General features: G+C 31.7%; 1 non-coding gene across 1 annotated transcript; it reads right to left on the bottom strand.

Moving 5' to 3' along the window:
* Positions 1-2864: 2864 nt before the first annotated feature.
* Positions 2865-2974, bottom strand: LOC149556480 (small nucleolar RNA snoR97). Its single transcript, XR_016352488.1, has one exon. It is a non-coding gene; the product is annotated as a small nucleolar RNA snoR97 (small nucleolar RNA).
* Positions 2975-22893: the final 19919 nt, after the last annotated feature.

The raw sequence follows: 22893 nt of genomic DNA on the forward strand, positions 1-22893 counted from the left end.
ACTTAAATTATTGTGTCATATTACAAGTGTAATATCATTCAGACCATGAGTTGTGGTGATAATCCTAGGGAAATGTGGTCAAACCATTAATTGTTGTATTTAGTGCTATGTGGCTTTGGAAATGTTAGTGTGTTCTTGACTTATCAATATGGTTGTTGCCTTGGTGGACCCAAAACAACAGAGATTGTTTTTTAGTAAACATCATATAGTAGAGTATTGTTACTAGATGAGTATTGGCATGTCATTATTACAAAATAGATCATTACGTACTAATGTTAATAAGTACAAAACCATAAACAAGGCTCTAATTTGGGTGAGACTTCCTTATCTTCCTTTGCAATTTTGGATTGATTCCTTGTTGGAGGCAGTGGGAATGGTCAATGACAAGTCATCTAACAACCCTTGGTAGAGACGGATATATCTAAGGGATTGCCAAAAAATATTAAGGTGGAGCATTCTAGTGGCTTTTGGATTCAAACATTGGACTATAAAGGGATTCCTTTTTAGATGTAGATGTTTTAAAATGGGTTATGTGGCGACCCCATGTGGGCTATAGAGAGGGCTAAGACAAAAATGGTTGCTTCTTGGTGGAAGGGTGCTTCTTTTGAACATATATTGCTCTTAAGAAGCACTTTTCCCAAATTGTTGTGCAAGGTGGTCTTCTACTGGTTTAGAGTTGTTGGTAATGTTCCAACTAATTTTGAGTTGGCTGGTGTTAATGCTGCTTTGAATACTCCTCTTGGTTGTTTTTTCGATCCTAGCATGCCACACTAGAGCAATTATAGGTGCTTTGATAGAATACATGTGAGTTATGTGGCCCAATTCCCTACATAATTTCTTAATTTATTATCTTCTATTAAACATTATAATGTTGGATGACATTCAACTCTCTTGGCACAATTTTTATTATCTTCTACCCTACATTATAATGTTGGATGATGATTCAACTCTCTTCCTTGGCTAAATATTTTGATACCATCTACCTAACAATCAACTCTCCCTTTACTAAGGATTTTGATACCATCTACTTGACAATCTTTTTACTACAATCAGATAAATAAAATTGTATTAAGTGTGAGTTATTGTTCATGTGAATTGGAAGCCTCTTGCAATGCTTTATTTTAATTATAAGATGTTGCCCATTGATCACACCTTAAAGCTTTATTTTGTTCATATCTGATATTGGAGATTCTTGGTTGGACATTCTAGCTTCTCTTGCACAAGAGATTTTTTTTAATCTTCTACCCTACATTATAGTTAAACATAAATCAAACTTCTGATTTACTTAGTAGCATTGACAACCATTAAGTTTTCAAATATTTTCCAACCTCCCTTCCTCTCTTACACTAATGCAAATGTTGTATGAGAGAGGTTAATGTCTACTAAAAATGTTAAAATACAACAGATCTAATATGTCCACTAACAATAAGTACGACCTAGTCAAATGATTATAGCCAAATTTGATAATTTATTTATTAAAAGGTGACATATATTGCACTAGAATCTTCTCATTCCCTTCCTACTTTGCCAATCCACAAATTAGGTTACATATTTTATTAACATTCAAATTAGGTTAATTTATTTTTGAAACACTAATTTTTTTAATGTACTAAAATTCAATTATTTGTATCTCTTTCTTTGATATAATTATTCTTTTCGTTTGATTCAATATTAGAATTAGTATATTATACAATAATGAATTTTATTATCACCTTATAATGAGTTTAAATTTATTTTCTTTGTAATAAACCGTCTTCCATACAATTATTCTTCTTGGACTTTGAATAATATTCTTTATTTTTTTTAATATTTACTTTTTCTATCTTCATTTTACTTCTTAAAAGTAAAAAATTGCTGAGAAATTAATGACATTTCCATTTGACTATGAGCATCCACTATATATGACATTTCAAGTAATTAATGACATTTCCATTTGACTATGAGCATGTATATAAGGATATGATTTATGATTTGAGTTTCTTATGTTATCTCTCTATTACTTCTATATCACATTTAAAATCATATCAATAAGCCCATTGTGGTTTCCTTTCACATGGACATTTTTATTCAGATTTAGTATATGAAGATTACTCCAATTTAAAATCCTGAGTAAAGACTCTTTAAGAAAGAACAATCTAAATGAAGAACTAGGATATTTATACATAGTCAAGTTCAATTATTCAATTATTTCAGAAGATAATATTGGACAAAACTCCCATCTTTTATTATGGAAGGTATCTCTTTGGTTTAGAGCCAAGGACTTGGGTGCATCCACACCATTAAAATCATCACCCCGAGCACACAATCTCGACCTCATCCCCACAATCTCGACCTCATCCCCATCCCTTATGATGTCGGAGCCTTGCACTCAGCAAGACTTGATCCATAGTAAGCTCTTTGTGAGTCATTCAACTTTACCAGTAGACCAAAGGCCCATTGACAGCTCGCCCACTTTTTGATCAAATATCTTCAACTAAAGAATTAACAATTAATCTTTCCAAAAGAATTAGCCTAACCCTGGATGTCTCCTTTAAGAATATTTCAATTAGTAGATGCATTTTTTTTAACATTAAATTTTTCAACATTTGAAATTATATAGTATCTGGACGTGACTAAACTCACCGCAAGAAATAAAAAATTGATCTTCATGATCTTTCCAAAAAAAATCTATATCACCTTGAGGCACGTCAGCCGGCGCCCCAAGATCCTGCTAGCCATTCTGACGAACAATGAGTCGCCACCGTATGAAACCCTAGGTTTGAAAGAAACACTCAGAGAGCAGATAAATAAATGATTTAGCTTTAACAGACTAATCGAAGCCGATCGAAGAGCAGAAACAAAAGAAAATACATGTCAACCGAGGCAAATGTTGTGACAGCATTTAACTTCTATCCCGTGGAAGAACGAAAGACAAAGCTGATGAATGTCACATTTCATTTCCGAGTTTTTCAGCCACATTTTCTCATCAACCAGAGATTGTGGATAGTTAAAACTCGGTGATAAAACAACACCGGCAGGGGGAGCGACGAACTATAAACAAAAGATTAGCCGAACAATGCTTGCAGAAACTACACATGGGAGGATTTCTCTACGAAAACAATAACATCTGCCAAGATTTAACTATATAAAGAGAATTATCCGGTTAGGGTTTGAAGCATGGAATTAGGGTTCCTTGATATAAATTTAAATTCTTTTAGGGTTTATGATTCGTTGTTGAAGTTTGTTGTCGGGGGAAGGTACCAAGGGACTCTCGTGGCTTATCGCCGGGAAGTATACAAATTATTATTTTTCAATGGAAACTTGTTAGAATGTATAGCGAACAATGTGTACCTAATTAGTGAGAGTTACGAGTGGTAATGTAGCACGTTGTGGGAGAGTTAAGTAGGTATTTATTCGAAGGTATCAAGATGGGTGAACTCTTTGGAACTTCCATATTAATTGGGCTTAATAATTAGGGGTTTTGAAATTTTCTTGATTTTTCTATAGTCAAGTACATTTGAGTTAAAGTGGAATTAAGATGGGTGATATATTGGGAAGTCTCAAAGATGAAGTATTAGAAGTTTCTCTATTAGTTCTTAATCTTGGAAGAAACTTTATCTTTAAACATACTAGAACTAAAATGGTATTTAAGATGGGTAACTTTCTTGGAAGTCTTTGTGCTCATACAAAAGTCTTGATTACTAAACCTTTTGACAATGTATTAGTGTACAATAAGAAATTGAATTGGTTGATCCTTATTCCCTAGAGAAAATTAGGAAATAAATAATCCAATAGGCTTATAAGGGTCTAAGTGTTGAATAGGTATAAAGATCCTTTACTAATATGGAAAATTATATAGAAATGTGAGAGCTAAGATGAAATGGAGAAAATGATTGATTTTTTGTGCAAATAGACTAACAATAAATAGAGTGATCCATGTGTGTACCATAAATAGAAACCATAAGATGTCACTAGCCTATGGTTTCATTTTGATGCAGATTAGGAGGGAAGAGGTCACTTGGGGCTTCTTGGTCCTCCAAATAGGTGGCCTAGGGCATCATGTTCGTGTGAACAGGTTGCCTAGGGCATCTTATCGCAAACACTAGATTGTTTGTTGGGTCTTGAACTTTCCAGATTTGAGTAGACATGAATGCCATTGTTACCTACACATAGAAAAATGAAGAAAATATCGTAAAGAAAGTGGTTTGCCTCAACCAACCCCCAATTTGGAATCAACCTTGAAATGAAATGAAATAAATGAAAATGTGGTGTCATCTAATAGAGACTAGATTTGAAAATTGAAGTGTATTATACCTTGGTAATGCAAATGCTTCTTTAAATGTGATCAATTGTGATTATGCAATAACTTTAACTTCACATAAGAACCCAAAAGCATATCACAAAAGACAAAACTGTGTAGTTTTCTATTATGCTTTATTCGAAAGAGAGAATGATAACTTGAAGACTTGAGTGCTTGAATGTATGCATAAGGATGCTTGTACTGCAATCTATTTCCTTGAAAGTAGGCTCCTTTTCTTGACCTTCAATGAGGGAGAGAAGTTTGGTCCATCGAGAAGATTCCCTTGAAAACACTTTTGGAATGATTGAGATCTTGCTTGAGTATGCTTCAAAACCCTTGAGATGCAAAATTGTACGAGAGCTCTTGAAATCTTAAGTGTGTATGTCAAAATTAGGAGAGATATGTTGCTTTAATAAATTTCAAAAAAAAAATTGGGCTCAAATCTCTAAGGAGATGGATGATTACCTAGAAATCTTGTTTAACAAATGAGATGAGTTGTAATGCCCTGCCAGGGAATGGTAGAAATAGAGATTATTGAGAGGGGGGTTGAATTAGTAATCTAAAAACTTTAGTCGCCAACTGGATATTATTACTTACTTTAAACCATGCATAACAAAGAAATAGAGTAATGTTGAACAGTGACATTAACAATGCACAAAGATTAACTCATAACACCATATTTTGTTATCTAGGGAAACCCTGGCCAAGGGAAAACCCCGATGGAGATGATACCCACTAGATAATATACTGATATATAAGTTCCTTGTTAGAGGATGGACCCTATTAGGAGTCAATGAGCAAATTCAGTATAAGGAGTCCATGTTAGGAGACTTTGAATCCCTGTTAGGAGATTCCAACCCTGTTAGGAGTTGCGGTACAATAGATGCAAGATGAGCCCACTGCCCAAACATGCACTTCCAATCACAAGAAGAGCTCACTGCTCAAACAAGTAATTTATTGTTATCTTCTTTCCTTGTCTGATCTTTGATCTTTAGCTCGATCTTGGATCACCAAATAGCTTAGATAAAACTTCACATATATTGCTTTCACAAAAGTTCGCATATAATCACAATTACAAGATAGCACTTGCAACTACATCTTCACATCACAAAAGTGTCCTTTGCATAAATACCATGCCTTTACACAAATTGTTGTTGGGTCGGCTAAGACCACAATTCACTTTTCCAAGTTAGAGTAAACATCTAGGATGTCGGCCCTAATTGGACAAGTAATTGTTTTGTAAACAAAACAATTCTTTCCTTCAATTCCGTTGTCTTGCTTCATCAAAACATGATTATCTCTATTTTGTATAGTCCGTACAAACTTTTGAGGTTATACACATCATCACCAACATGTATACTATCTCCATGTGACTTCGCTAGTCATAATATGACGTCAACAACATGTTATAAACAAAACAATACACTATTGTAAACCAAATTCTACACTTAGACAATTTTCTAATTACCAAACACTAAGTATCTTTATTTCTGAGGTTTCTTGTGAACATGTACATCATGTGTTACCATAAATGACAACAATTACATATCACTATTAGCCAATTGTCAAAAATCTCCCCCTTTGGCATTGATGGCAACAAAATAGGAAAAATTGGCTAAGTGACAAAAACAAACATAAACAACATATAAACATTACATCTATTACGACTTGTTCAACTTTACATATGCTCCCCCTTACAATATACTTTACTACTTTTGTTCACATTGTATCTCTCCCCTTTTGACATGTATACAATTTTCACATGTAACTCTCCCCCTTTGACATCAATGAAAAAGGTCAAAATGTCAAGATTCTGTCCAAAACTGCCCAAAAATTGTCAAAACTGTTGTCCTTCCATATGCTGATATTATCTTCATACAATCATCAAAATTAGCCTTCAAAATATCCATGCCTTTGGTCCATGTCTCTTTAGTACACTTAGCTGATGTGAGAATTGCACATAAAGCATATGATGCAATCTCAATTGCATTAATACCGGAATACAAAAAGTTTGAATATGTGTCTTTGGCCTTGACGCATTCTTCTAGTTGTTTCTCAATAGAAAGATAATTTTAGAGCAATGGATTCTCTGAAATTAGATGTCCTCTTCAAAATCTGTTCTTTTCGAAGTTCCAATTTCCTGATGTCACTATGAATACTGGCAACTTGACTCTCAAAATCATCTACTTTGCTAGATGGATGCTGGATTTGGTTGGATAAAGCCTCTATCTCATTCATCTTTAACTCTATCTGACTAACAATGTCTCTAGTCAGCTTGTATGATAAGGTACACTTAACCTCTCGAGAATCCCAAAAGAAATAAACCTAATATGTTACAAAGTTTACTGAACTATTTTTTAAAAAAAGTTTAAACAACATCAAATTAACAATAATGCGAAAGCAATATATACATACACATCAAGAACACATAATCAATTACAAATATAGTTTCAATTCCTCAAGGGTTCTTTCACATTGAGTCACATTTTAAAATTTTTTATTAATAGGTTTAAGTCTCAATTACATGTCCATAATCATAAAATGAATAAACACATACATAGTCATATAAGCAAATGCATAAGTACAACTAGCAATATGAAAGCACATCTAATAAATAGCATCCACTGCACATGTCACAGGGTATGTGAAAATAGATACAAGTACATCAATATACAATACAATATCTTGTAGGATCTCAAAACACATGATACATAGATACATCAAATGAATAGAAGTCTTCAAGATAAGAGGAAGAATGATAATGGTACCACTATATCTAGGAGCATCCAACATCTGTCAATTTGAGGGGGACCCAAATGATAAGAATACACTACCTCCTGACCGCGTGGTCACCTAATCAGGCTCCCACTCCCACTGTGTAGGAGAGATAATGTACGATCCACACATAGATAATCAAATCATAAAATAATCCTAGGCAAAGAATCTTGATAGCCAAAACTACCTCAAGGGTAACACAAAAAACTACTCAAGAAGAAGAGATAATCAAAATCAAAAGGACACTCATTCCAATACTAACATCTCATACCAAGTCAACATAAAAATACCAAGACCAAAAATATATAACCACCTCGAAATCAATGTCAAGTGTCATAAGCACAATGACCAACAAATAACAACTATCATCAATAAAAGTAAACTATCAATCACTAACTCCAACAATAAAAACACCACCAATGCATAACTGATCATTCATTAATAAAAGTCAACTGTCAACAATAAATGACATCCAATCAATCAGTAACAACTCACAATAAATACACTAATACAAGTAATATCCAACAAGTACACTACTAAAGGAAAATATTTAAAAAAATATGAAGGAGACTTAGGCTACATACTATGGAGTGTCATCACATGAACCAACTCTAAGGTTACCCTGGCAGTCTCTTAGGACCCTGGCCCCCTAGTGACTCTATGCAGAACCATAATACTCTCTCGTGAAGACGAGGAAGCTAGTCATACCTCTCAAGGTATCATCTCCATCTCATCCTTAGTCTATACAAACACTCAAGGAATGGATGAGGAAAAATCTCTAACTTATCCTTTTAATGTATCTCAAAGAAAAGGACTAGGAAATATATTTTAATTACTACGTTATCACTTGTTACACAACTTACAATGAGTTACCTTGACAACCACTTTGGGCCTCAACCCCTATTGCAAGCCACTCTTATAGACATGCACCTAGACTACCTTCCCAAAAATACAAACCACAATAGTGTCCCATACCACAAAAAGTAATATTGATCGAATTTGGTTCCTTAACAGGCACCCAAAAAAATAACATTGGTTCTCGAAACCCAAGTTTTCCTAAATGCTCAATAGCATAAAGCCCATAAAACATAAATCTTAATTCAAATAATAAAGTTCATCATGACATCTAGTCAAATAATCATAAAAGAAAACTCAAAAATAGCCTCTAGTTCACATCCTAACTTTGCCAATTAAACAACCCACAAAGAAAAACCATCATGAAAATAAACATCACAAGAATATAAATAGAATATTAGAAAACACATAGTTTTTAGCCACATGATTTAATTCCACCAATTTCTCTTGTTTTGTTTAGGTCATAAGGATGTGTTTAGAAATAAAGTAAGAATATATATGTTAATATAAATTGTTATGCTAATAAACTTATTTAAAATAATAAATATTTAAATATCCAATCTTTTTGTGCATATAAAATATCATGCAATATTATCATATTATTAATTTAAATAATCTTAAATCATAAATGATTTAATTAATAACATAAACGTATATTATTATATTTAAATATTGATATTAATTTCAATTTCTAAAATATTAATATGACTTCTATTTTAAGTCTAATGTTAATATTTACCTTTCCTTTAATTCATAATGCAACTAGAGATAAAATTATAAATTTAATTTAATTATTTATAATTTATCTCATAAAGTCAAATAGTTATTAACTAAATGATTACAAAGTGAACTCTACCACAACTTCTCTTAAAATATAATAAAATTCTAAATATTTATTTATTAACTTCTTTCTTGCATTAATAATTATAAAATTATTTACATGCAACTAAGAGTTTAATTAGACTTAAATAATCACTAATACTAACATTCATTTCTTCTTTTTTGATCAGTAAATGGCCAAGGCCTTGATTATATTCATTAATTCAAATTAATAATTTACAATAGTGTTTCTCCATTCAAACGAGCACTGGTAGGAAAGAACGGAGAATAAAACCTTTAGTCTAGCCCAGGACAAACGTCCTTTATTATTACATCATAAAAGGGGCATAACCTAGTCAAATTAAAACATATTTATTGTTTACAATATAGAAGATTACAAAATAGATCGATACAATCGTCAGAAGTACTTGAAAGTAGCTTTGACCAATTTTAGAAGAACCAATCTTGCTGTTGTACTTTACACTCCTCCCATTACCAAGCAGATCACTCATCCCTCCTGCTTGACTTCACAAACATCTTTATAAGTTAATGATAGCCCTGGAAAAATACCCAAATGTTTCTAATAGTTCCTACATAACTTAAAATAAGTCCCACATCATGATAAATATATTCACACCTTCACTAGCTCCTTAAAACTTCGATATTATTAATGTTGGATATCTTTCTAGCAATACCTAGTATTTGAGTATGATTCAAAACTTGGATATATTTGATCAGAAACCTCATTCCAATACCTATATAAAGAGACCCAAAAATTTATATTTACAACAAAATAAATAGGGTTAGTTTCAATCTACCAAATAAGGCAGGGAGCACCATTGTATAATCACGAGCATATTAACCAAAATTGAGTAATATACTACTTAGCATCAGTCATCACCTCTGAACTCATGACCTCAAACTAGAATGCTTACCTCTGTCATTGGACCGACAAAGTATCTAAATCTTGACCCATCATGCCCTACTGAAAAAGCACTGAAATTAGAGAGCCAACCTTTGATGTGAATACTAATGTTCATTAGAGATATTAAATTCAAAAGTGGAAATAGATAACCTAAGTAATAGAGATCATGTTATCCAATCTACATTTTTAGAACTATACTTTATGATTGTATTGGGAAACCAAATATATATATGATATGCAAAATGTTCACATCAAATGAGATGGTTTAAATATGTGATTAAAACCAACAATATCTTTAACAAGTCTCTATCAGACTAATTAGAACTAAAGTCATTAACTAAATAAATTACTACATATCACCAATCAACCAATCAATCACTCTGAACTCAATACCTCCACCTTGGATGCTTAAACATCTGGCGTTGGGGAGATAATGAATCAGAGTTCAAAATAGAATATAAAGTAGAAAAGAGATCTCTACCACTTTCTACCATACTAAATTATATCCAGCAATAAGTTTAATCAAATCCTATCATATGCAAGCCTCAAAACTGCCATAAAAACCATTAAAAGGCCATACAATTAAGTCTTAAACTACCAATCACCTAGATCATACTAATAGAAGGCTGTTTTAGCATGAGACAAATCAGAAGGAAGTTGATACAAAAAATCAAACAACACTATAGATCGCATCTCCAAGAAACCAAAATCAAACTCAAACAACTGACAATCAAATTAAACTAGGACTCAGAGTCAAACATCGAACCCTAATCAAAGGAAAATGAGCTTTGAGTATCCTTCTAGAAACAAAATCATGACCTGGAAGATAATGATCATAGTGCCTACAAATTGGCAATCAAACTTCCCATACTAAAAATATATATCAATGCTATACTATACTGATCATAGAAAGCAAATTTTCCTAATCAAACAAAAAGAGTTACCGCTCCCTCTTAAGGGGAGAAAACATAACTTGAGCATTAATTAAATGTACCTACTGAGAGATAATCAACATCAAAGGGCTAATACTGCAAATCCGAATGCCAGTCACAATATACTGACAAAAATACTAATACTGAATCCAAATCGGAAGGGGTAAAATGACAAACAACCTTATTTGAAATGCGTACATAAACTTAAATATGAAAATACAAATTGAAAGCTAAGTGCCATAAATCATACTACCCATTTTAAATTAAAGACTACATTCCACATAAAAGCTAAAAATAAATATCGATGAAGGAATCATAATACTAAGCAACCCATCTAATTTAACAATGCACCATATAATATATATATATACATCATTCATCCTAATATCAAAACATTGCCAGAGTACACCAATGAGGTTACATTTGAGGGCACTAATGACACCCCAATTGATAGCTATTCGTAAACAAACTACTCGAGAACAATAAAAAAACCTAAACCCTACAAAAGCCAAAGGAAATCTAGGAAAGTATTAACTTGACAAGTGCTTGAAGACTGAAGAACAACCTATGAACAAAAAGGCAATATCACAGAAACCTACACGATACAAGCGATAGAGCTACTTGGCCCATACCTCATACTTGGGAAAACACACAAAAACCTGAATCTGCAGTTCCTCAACCACCTCACTTCTTCCATAAAACCATTATAACTTCCACTAGGTCATTAGGATAATTTGCCTAAAAGTGTGGGGGGAATTCGAAAGATGACCTCTCTCTATTGGTCTTTTCAATATTTGGTGTGCAGAAATCCAACCTATCTAGGTTGCCTAGACCCACTCCTGGATGGATATAAGCCTTGAAAAGGCTGAGATAATTGATAAGCTAGCCCTAGTCAGCATATGCTGAAATCTTCCTCCAATGTGATGTCCCCGTTTTGACATATAATAAATAAGTATTATATATATAGTAATATTAATAATAATATTAAAATGATAATATTTTATAGGTAATATTATGTTATAATCATATAATAATATCATATTATATGTCGCATTATTATAGCAATATAAAGGGTATAATATTAATAATCGATAATTTATATAGAATAAATTATAATTATTTTAAGTTACAAATATAAATTGTTATATATTATATAATAATAAATATTAATTATATAAATATAAATATATGAATATTATTATCTATATATATAATTATTATTATATATTTTTGCCATGCTATAAATAATTAATATATACATATATATCGACTATTTTATGTGCTATAGTATATGACATTATGCCTATATTAAAATAATATTATTATAGATAATTAAAGTGATTCATATATAATATATAATAATAAATAATTAATAACATATAATATATAATCATATATTATCATAATCATATATAATTAAAATTTATGAATAGACACACCTCTGTACAATATTGATATATATATGGGGTATATCACTGGTTGAGGGGGTCATCATACAGAATTATTATCAAATATATACAGCTCAAGAGAAAATTATCCAAATGTCTGAAAGGGGACATTAGAAGTGGTATCAGAGCGTCTTTCCTGCCAGCCTGTAGAAAGCAATTAATGCAAAAATGCCAGAGAGATTAGAGAGCAGATGAAAGGGAGGGAAGGAAAGCGAAATCATTCATGTATAAAGGCATGTAGTCTTGGCATGAGCCAAGCTCACCTTGCTGTTAAAACATCTATCGGCACACTGTTCATACCTTGCTATAAAGAACAGTGCACATAAGCCAACCGAGATGACCCGCAACAAATTTGATTACAAGCAGGAGATGAAAGCAGAGTTACATCGTTGTTGAATAAAGAACAAAATAAAAATAATTAACCTTATCTCCAGCATAGGAAAAGCAATGACTTCTCTACTGATTTTCCTTCCCATGTCGCATGTGATGCCTGCAAACTGCTCAAGACCCCATCACAACATATATTTAGTGTCTCTGGCATAAGTCACCAAATGAGCCATATGGAGGGTATCGCAGATGTATAGTCACCTTTAATTGTTGTGCATGACCATCAGAGCCTTCAAAATTACAACTCAATTTTTGCTAACAACATTCATCAATTTATGTGGAGAATAAATGTTAGCCTGAGTATTTTCACTCGAGAAAACCGATGTGAAATGTCATTTACCTTTTAGGCACGTTTATTGGTTAAAGAAATATATGAAAGATGCCAAAATAAGGGTGATCTGACATGATTTGGATTCCATGTGAATTGCGTACAAAATGATGCATACTATAACCCAAAATCCTCCAACACATGGAATAGGTTACAGAAGATATGAAAAAGAAATAAATAATAAAAGGGTGGTATATTTCATAGGCAGAACTCCATATCACCCAATAAGGAAAAAAGTGGTTGAGTTGGAAACACAAACACAAGAATCCTATTGCCAAAAGGTATTTATGAAACAAGTATGAATCACTCCCATGGAATAAACCTAGTAAGCCACGTGTCGTTATTGATGATTGGACAACAAGACAAGACCCAAGCGAAGACAGTTAGAAGGAAGATCGATACAAGGAGAGTGCTAGATTATAATCAGGATGGAGCACCGTGGCTCAGCAGTAGATAGAAGGAAGAATAACAATAAAAGTAGCGAATAAGAATACCAAGTACTGATTAGCGTTGAATAAGAAATGACAGTCAGCAACAATAAGCTTCTATTATCAACAAAACTGATTCATCATCTGCAGAATACATACATAAGACAATAACATATATCGCATATTGATATAATAACAAAGATAATATATAATAAAGATTATATATATATATATCCTTCAAGATCAGTAACAGAGAATTCAAAGATTATCTTTGAGGATCCGTGACGTGACAGAAAATCTAGAGATCTTTGAGAGATCAGTGATAGGAAACTCAATCAGATTTCTCGATTCACAGTAATAGGGTTTCGAGCATCAAATATAGAAAATATCGACAAATTTGAAGCAGTTATCAAAACCTCAAGAGAAATTTAAGCAGATACCAAAACCTTGAGGAAATTTAAGTAGATATCCTTCAAGATCGATGCTATCTATTGAAGTAGATTGAACATATAGTCCAGTCTTGTAGCATCTGCCTTATATTGGTGCTTGTAATAAAACTGGTCAGGGAAATTGCAAAATTATAAGGCACACCCAATATTTGCAGATGAAATGAAAAACAAATAAGGAAATACATTGCACGTGAGGTGGAAAGAATACATTAAAAAGAAAAAGCTGAAATTATAGGATGAGAAAGCTACATCGAGAGGTAAAGTGGTCAAATAAAAAAATAACAAATTTTAAGGTTGTAGTGAATTCAAACAAATATAACTACTTAAGGTAAACACATTAATTTACACATTTAGTAGATATTATCATTATATATACATGTAAAATTGTATTTGCACTTTATTTATTTATTTAAAGTGATAATGAATAAATTGGTATATGAATTAGTACAATTTATTTATGCTAAATGATGGATATATATACATATCTTGATTTTTAAGGATATATTATGTGATCTCTAAGATATTGATTGATTTCTAACTATAAGTTTCAAAGTGGAAAAGGAAGCTGAGTTTGAAAAGTGGACGCTACACTTGATAAGGGAGCTAAGGAAAGGATGAACAAGAGATCTAAGCAAAATCCTAAGCATAATCAAGAAAGTAATGAAGATACAAAGGACCGACAAGAACTAGATAAGCTACAAATCTAATGGTGATAAAATTTTAATAATTAATAAATCAAATTACCTCCTAAGTACACCACCTTGATGGATGTCACTGGCTACCATCAAGGCCAAGAGGGCCAACGTTTTGCTCTTGAACTTAGGTAGGATATTTAGGGAGAATAAGATTACCTCCTAAGTAGACCACCTTGATGGATGTCACTGGCTGCCATCAAGGCTAAGAGGACCAAAGTTCTGCTCTTGGGCTTAGGTAGGAAGAATAAGATTACCATCTAAGTAGACCACCTTGATGGATGTCAATGGCTGCCTTCAAGGCTAGGAGGGCCAAAGTTCCGCTCTTGGGCTTAAATTGATTAATACTTGACATCATGTGAACTCTATTCAGTCAAGAATCTACCAAGTAGACCACCTTGATGGATGTCAATGGCTGCCATCAAGGCCAAGAGGGCCAAAGTTCCGCTCTTGGGCTTGGTAGGATATTGGTTTAGAAATAATTTATCATGACTAAACTCTTCTTTGGAGCTATTATATACATGTACATGCTTATAATTGTTTGTGTTGCAAGATCTATGATCAAAAGATGTATGGGGAAACTATACGTTATAAATCATTCCCTTTACTATACTTTATTATGAAAATTATAAAGAATGTATGATGTGTCTGCATCGTGTTTGCTTCGTGTCTTCATCTGTCTACATCGTGTTTGCTCCATGTTTTCATTCATTAGAGATGTATGTTTTATAAAATCTTACAGGGCTTTCGTTTGCAAATATGTATCTATGAAGCAATTTGTGTGTGAATGATTTTGCTTGAGGACAAGCAAATTTGAGAGGGGGGGACTGTGATGTCCTCGTTTTGACATTTAATAAATAGGTATTATATATATAGTAATATTAATAATAATATTAGAATGATAATATTTTATAGGTAATATTATGTTATAATCATATAATAATATCATATTATATGTTGCATTATTATAGCAATATAAAGGGTATAATATTAATAATCGATAATTTATATAGAATAAATTATAATTATTTTACGTTACAAATATAAATTGTTATATATTATATAATAATAAATATTAATTATATAAATATAAATATATGAATATTATTATCTATATATATAATTATTATTATATATTTTTGCCATGCTATAAATAATTAATATATACATATATATCAACTATTTTATGTGCTATAGTATATGACATTATGCCTCTATTAAAATAATATTATTATAAATAATTAAAGTGATTCATATATAATATATAATAATAAATTATTAATAACATATAATATATAATCATATATTATTAAAATTTATGAATAGACACACCTAATAGACACACCTCTGTACAATATATATATATATATATATATATATATATATATATATATATATATATATATATATATATATATATATATATATATATATATATATATATATATATATATATATATATATATATATATATATATATATATATATATATATATATATATATATATATATATATATATATATATATATATATATATATATATATATATATATCACGGGTTGAGGGGATCATCATACAGAATTATTATCAAATATATACAGCTCAAGAGAAATTATCCAAATGTCTGAAAGGGGACATTACATCCAACCTAGGAGGAAATGGAAGCATGACTCCATCTTGGGCCAAGCCAGAGTGAAGGCCACCCTATCTCTAATAACTAGAGCTAGTCTCCTAGGAATATTGGCCACAATGAGGCTCCCTAGAGGATGGTCCATATACATCTCCGGGGGGGGAGGGGGGGCACATTTAAATCTTCATCCAAACTTAGAATAGCATCAATTATGCCATGGCACCAAGTAGAATAAAAAATGTTAAGACAAAGTCTAACCATGGCCCACTTGTTGATTCCTACTTTGGCCATGCAGCCAATGAATGTGTCGATAATGTCACTATTCATCCTCCAGGTGTGCTCATATTTGACAGTTCTCCTTCATCGATAGCTCTACTAACCACAATATAGGTCATGCCATCTACTGCCCTAAGGATACGATTCCACCTTTCAGGCTTGATATTGCCTCTAAATGCCATCGTGTGTACCTCTAAGGTATGGAAAACACAAATGTTTGTGTCCATCTTTACTGTGGGTTAACCTGACGACAGAGACCTAACGCTAAGATACAAACAGGAACATAGGACAAATCCTCTAGAAACACTTTGGATGTCTAAAAGTTTCAATGGAACTTGACTTCATAACATAATGAAAACAAGCACATACTCCAGCCATACAATGATGAAAGGATCACTTAGGAACATGAAGACTGAGTGTTTGAAGAAAACCTATAAAACTCTAACATTGTCTAACTGGAATCCTAAATAAGGTGCCTCGTAGGAACCCTATATACTTGATATATATGTAATCATCTATTGATCACCTAATTACTATAAATTACTCGAAGATCTATAATATAAAATCTATTATAAATAGATGAAACCATGAATAAACTCTCCTAAGTTAATCTAAATAGATACCAAGAGTCTAATTAATTGAAAATGGAAAAAAAAAAAAGACTAAAGGAAAAAGAAAACTAAGAGGTCATTGTCTCTCTCTGAACTCTAGCGAATTGACACCATCCACACCCATATTAGCCAGAAAAATTGCCTTATGATTACCTTCTTGGTAGATATGATAGATACTGATATCCTCAAACATATATCTATAAGGCTAATAACTTCTTCTAGTTTAGAGTTTAGGACCCAGATTAGAGGTAGGGCTCATTGAACATCACTTTTCTAGCAATCCATTGACTTGTATCCTCATTGATGATGCAGCCAATACCAACCGACCCTGGATTTCCTCTAACAGCTCCATCGAAGTTAAGCTTCACCCATCCCATTGGCGGGGGGACCCATTTACAATTTTTCCTAGCCTCCTTACTATTTTTAAAATAAACAAGAGGAGGATTGATCAAGCTAGGCCATGCCTTTTTTATTTGACGATCCCAAAAGGAAAAGGAACCTTCTTCCATTCTGGTCTTCCTATTATAAGTGTTTGTTGTTTCAACGATGCTATCTTCTATTTTAAGAACTAAATCTTCTGATTTCATCTCAAAATCACTAAATATCCTTTTGTTCCTCTCTTTCCATAATTCCCACATAAGGATGGAAGGACAAATACTCCAAAGTTTATAATAAATGCCCTTGCATTGGTACAAAGGCCACCCCTGAGAAAATCATTAAGCGATTTAGGATAAGGAGCGTACCAACCTAGCTTCTGAGTAAGCCACTCCCAACAAACTTGAGAGTATGGACAGCTATAAAGAAGGTGATCAACATTTTTGTTGTCCTATTTGCATAGAACACACCTCGAGGGACCTATAATACTTAATTTACTGAGTTTGTCTGCTGATAGAATCCTATTTTGAAATACAAGCCATAAAAAGAAGCCTACCTTTGGTAAACAGGTTGTGTCCCAACAAAGATTGAGTGGGATTTCCCCATCCTCCCATCTTTTAGAGTTTATCAATGCTTTGTAGCCATATTTCACACTATACTTTCCATCATTTGTAGCTGCCTAGATGAGCTTATCATTCCTATCAAGCTACTCGATTCTCCTATCTTGGATGATATTATTGTATACCTTGATTTCCGCTGGATCCAATTCTGCATCTTCTGGTGGTTTACAGATGTACTAGGAATGGTCTCCCATGGAAATCTTTGTTTTGTAATCGCTAACTTTCCAGCCTCACCGACTAGTTAATTTTTCTTTAAGGGACCTTGCATCATGTTTACTGTCTAACAGTGAGTGCCCTTTTTTTAAAAATAAATAAATCTAAAAATTAAATTATATAAAATAAAAATACACATACAATTAGTATTTTCACATGTCTTTGATTTCTCAAATCATGCAACCATACTATACTTAGTTTTATATTTTTAGCATATTTTTTTTCACATACATGTAACCATATTATATGTAGCTTTCTATTTTTAGTATATTTATTTTCACATGCATGCATAAGTTTAGTTACAACATGTTTTCCTCTCAATTAATCTTTTTTCTTTTTTTCAATTAATTTTGCAATTAAATTATTTTGGATATGAGAATAATATTTATCAATATTTAGAAAACTCATGATAATCTAATGGTTATAATGGAAAATTTAAAGTTGAAAGACTAACTGTTCAATTTACTATTTTCTTCCAATTTTCTATAATCAAATTTTTCCTATATTAGAAAGAGTCTTAAAATAATACAGTCATAATAATTTTCTACAGATTTTTTATAATTCTCTTTAGTCAAGTTTTCTTGATTAATAAGTTTTCCTTTTTTCAAAATCTACAACATAATTCTTTATTCAAAAATCAATACCGTAAATTAATAAGCAATATGCAAACACCCAGGAAGCCATGAAGTAGACAAATCTTTCAATAAAATTTCAGAATAGATTTTCAAACCCTACCTCAAAACCACAGCTAAAATCTGAGACAATCTATGAATGCATGCAAATCCAAACCCTCTAAAACTTTCAACGATTCTTTTGATCTCATTCTAAATTTTTGCTCCCAAAACCTCAAAACCAAAGCTAAAATCTAAGACAATTTGTGAATGCATACAAATCCAAACCCTCTAAAACTTCAACAATTCTTTTGATCCCATTCTGAATTTTCGCTCCCAAAACCTCAAAACCATAGCTAAAATTTGAGACAATCTATGAATGCATGCAAATCTCCAAACCCTCTGAAACTCTCAACAACTATTTTGATCCAATTCTGAATTTTTTGCTCCCCAAAACTCGTGTAATTTCAAAATGAGCTCTAGATCTTTGATAAGGAGTTCTCATATAAATTGGGGCTCTAATTGTGCAATCATGAGACCAAAATCACTGATCAATTATTGTTTATTACTTTATTACCTTTTTACCTTTTCATGCACAATTCTTTTAGATATTTAATTAAAAAATATCTTAATTTAAATAATTAGTTTTCTCTCTTAAATTAATTTTGAACCATTTTTAATAATATATTTATTAATTTAATTAATAACATTATTTAGAGTTTATTATAAAATAAAACTCCTAAATAATTATCATTAAGTTAAATAAATATAACTATGCCACAATTAGAACTATAACTTTATCTTTAAATTTCATTCTTTTATATTTTATTGTCCTCCAGTTTATTAATTAGTGCAAGCACTAATAAAGCATAGTTTATTATTTAAATTATTAATAATAATCGAAGCTCAATTTTTAAATGCAATTCTAATTTAATTATTATTAAATAAATAATTATAATAAAGCAATATTAAATCTTTAATATTTTAATTATTTTTTTGTCCAACTTCTTAAATTAGACTTTTAAATTAAATCTTTTAAACTGAAGTACAGAATTAATTAATTAAAAATCGTCTTATTCTAATTTCTCTTTAACCAATTTTCTAATTTTAGACTTCAAAATTAAGACTTTTAAATTAAAGCACATATTTATTTAATTTTTTAATTAATTAAAAATTCTCATGCTTTAATATTTTCTTTTTAATCAAATAATATTTAATAATTATCAATATTATATGATTAACTGAAATATTATAATTAAATCATTTACCAAATAAATCACATAGCAAAATCCACATAAAGGCAACATTACCAAAATAGACCAAAACTCAAAATCAAACAACACAAACAAGGATAAACTCACGTGTTTAAAAAGGGTGGAAAGTCAATTACGAGTCTTGCTTGCAAGACAAGTATTTAGCCTATGGCTAGGATTGGACCTGAACATTATCTCCCCATTCTTACTGTTGAGTTATTGTGATAGGGCACGCTCATCCTAGCAATTCAGGGAAGTCGATGCTAGGTACCTACATCCTGCATAAAAGACGAGCATGTACATGTATATAAATATATCTAAACTAAACACGTAATGGCAGGGAGTGGTACATCATGTAGATCCTAACTAGCAGGTGACTATGACTCCCTCCCTTAACCACATCAAACATGACAAACAGAAAGATAAAACAGACAAACACACCATACACATGCAAGCATGTGGTAAGTGTCATAATAATTATAAGTCAAATATCAAATGCTTAGATAAAATAATGCATCGTTACAAATATGAAGTAATCATCATTAAAGTATCATTAATGCACCAGTAACCATAATCATTAAACAACACATGAAATATAGTCAACTAAGTAATCATCGTTGATATATCTGTAGTCCAAGTTATGAAATAATATCCTTGAAACTAACACATCCATGAAATAGGCATAAAAGAGTTTAATAAATATAATATAAAAATAAACTATGGGTGGGCACTACATCCACTCCCCCTAGAATTAGGCTTACTCCTGGAAGTCTACTACAATGACTAGGGTAACTAAAAGTAAAAGAGTACTATCTACCATGTCAAATAAAATGATCATTTAAGAAACTAATACAAATAAGTTAACTATGTATACACTTTCAGTCACTTAGAGCAATATGATTCTGGTTTTAAAATAAATCGAAAACCATATTGACCCAACATTCATCTTTTTAATAAATACTAAATTAGATCCCCTAAAATAATCCAAACAAAAGACCAACATCTCCAAATCTATCTAAAAACATAGAATTTATAATGCATACACATAAATCAAAAGTCAAGAACAAAAATGTTACGAGTTTCCAAGATTCATGTTCAAAAGTACCACTACTTCTAATTTTTTGTTCAAACTCTTTAGGTTCAAGTTTTATGTTGATAAATATGTATTGTTTAAACCATGTTGCAAGTTTAACTACTTGCTAACTAATATCACACAATATGCCCAGAGTTCCAATGTTGAAACTCAAGCTAATTTTTCCCTTCCTGTTGGCATTTTCGAAGTTCTTTTATACAAGTATCAAGATTAACTAAGTCATTTTTGATATTCTGGTAGACGGTGCTAAAAAAATTAGCATCATGGGAAATTTGGGTATTTTTCTTTGCAACATTCAACAAATTTGTAAATTCTCTATCAAATGATTTTAGCATTGCTTGTGTTCTCTATTCAGGATCTGTTTCAGTGTGTTGAACTGCCAATGCACTATGTAGTTTGTTTGTTACTTCCAGTAATGTCCTTTATACTCTTTACTTTCCTATTTTTCTTAATTTTCTTGGTTAGGGATGAGATCAGATCTATCTGATCATCATCATCAGTAGATAAATTGGCAAGAGAGAGTGAAGTAGATGAACTAGATGGTTTAGTCTCATCTTCCCTCTATTTCTTTGTTGCTTCTTTTATTCTTCTCTCTTCCTCTTCTTTCTCTTCCTTTTCCTCTCTTTCTATCTTCTCTTCTAATCTTTTTTTCTCTTCTTCCTCGATTTTCTTTTTCCTCTCTTCTTCTACAATCCTTCTCTTATCTTCATCTTCCTTTCTTTTCCTATCTTCCTCAAGCAATTTCTTCTTGGCTTCCTCTATTTTCTTCTTTTATACTTCTAGTAGCCTCTTTTATTCCTCAATTTGTTTCAACTTATCTTCAATATCCTAGGTACATTGGTATCATTAATGTTAATGGTAACATTGGTTTGATCAATTTGCGTAATGTCACCACTTACTAACACTTCTGAGGTTCTGGGAGTTGGAGGAGATGTTGCCTGTGACTCTAAAAACATTTGACTGATAGTTGTTACTATCTCTTTTCTTAACTTATCCTTTTCACCAACCATGAATAAAAATGGCTTCAATTTATTCCTCAAGTATGGTGCAAGGTTATTCAGCAATCTTTTGATTTCATCTTCATCATCAATCTTGCAAATAGTTCTTAGCATAGACTTGCGAAGTTCAAGGTCTTCTTCCCTTGTAGGAGCCTTCTTCTCAATGAGTCTCTCATAGACTTTTTGGTTTATAATGCTTGCAAGGTCCTTCAATTTCAAATTATTTGATATAATATATCTCATAGTAGATATATATATCTGATCTTTCTCAAAATTGTTGTACAAATCGTAAAATTTGTTCATCTGAACAAAGTTACCTTCATTTGCAATAGTTGTATTGATCTTTTCTATCTTCAACTTCCAAGGTTGACGTGCTTTTCTAATTGCTTGCTTAGGGGGAGTCAGCTTTTCTACTTGCTTGGTTTCATGTTCCTCATCCTCTTCATCACTTGACTCAATTGTCAACAATGTTTTTGTCTCTTTCCCAGTCTTGTGGCCAACTGTTTGACTCTCTTTGTCTTTGTAGACACTACTTCCACCAATCTCTCATATTTTCTTTTCTGTTCACTGAGCTAAACATCAAACACTCTTGCATATAGAATGCTCTGTTCTGAAGATGTCTCAACAACTGATACTGAAAAAGGTTGTATGTTTAATACACCTTGCTTTATTGTCTATCTTACAACCTTAGATTCATTCTCTGTCATTCTGGCATCTAATAGTGCCTTCTTCATTATAGATTTAACCTTCTTGTGTGATGCCTTCTCTAAGGCTACTTGATGAGCATGCTAATTTCTCTCATCATATGTGCCAAATCTATACTCTGCTTTGTCTTTGTCTAAATTCAATTCATAGCTCAAGGGATCAAGAAATGTCTCCCGAGGTTTCACTACTT

This window comes from Cupressus sempervirens, chromosome 5, assembly GCF_028749045.1.
Source record: "Cupressus sempervirens isolate cs-2001-9-10 chromosome 5, ASM2874904v1, whole genome shotgun sequence".
Taxonomy (NCBI): domain Eukaryota; kingdom Viridiplantae; phylum Streptophyta; class Pinopsida; order Cupressales; family Cupressaceae; genus Cupressus; species Cupressus sempervirens.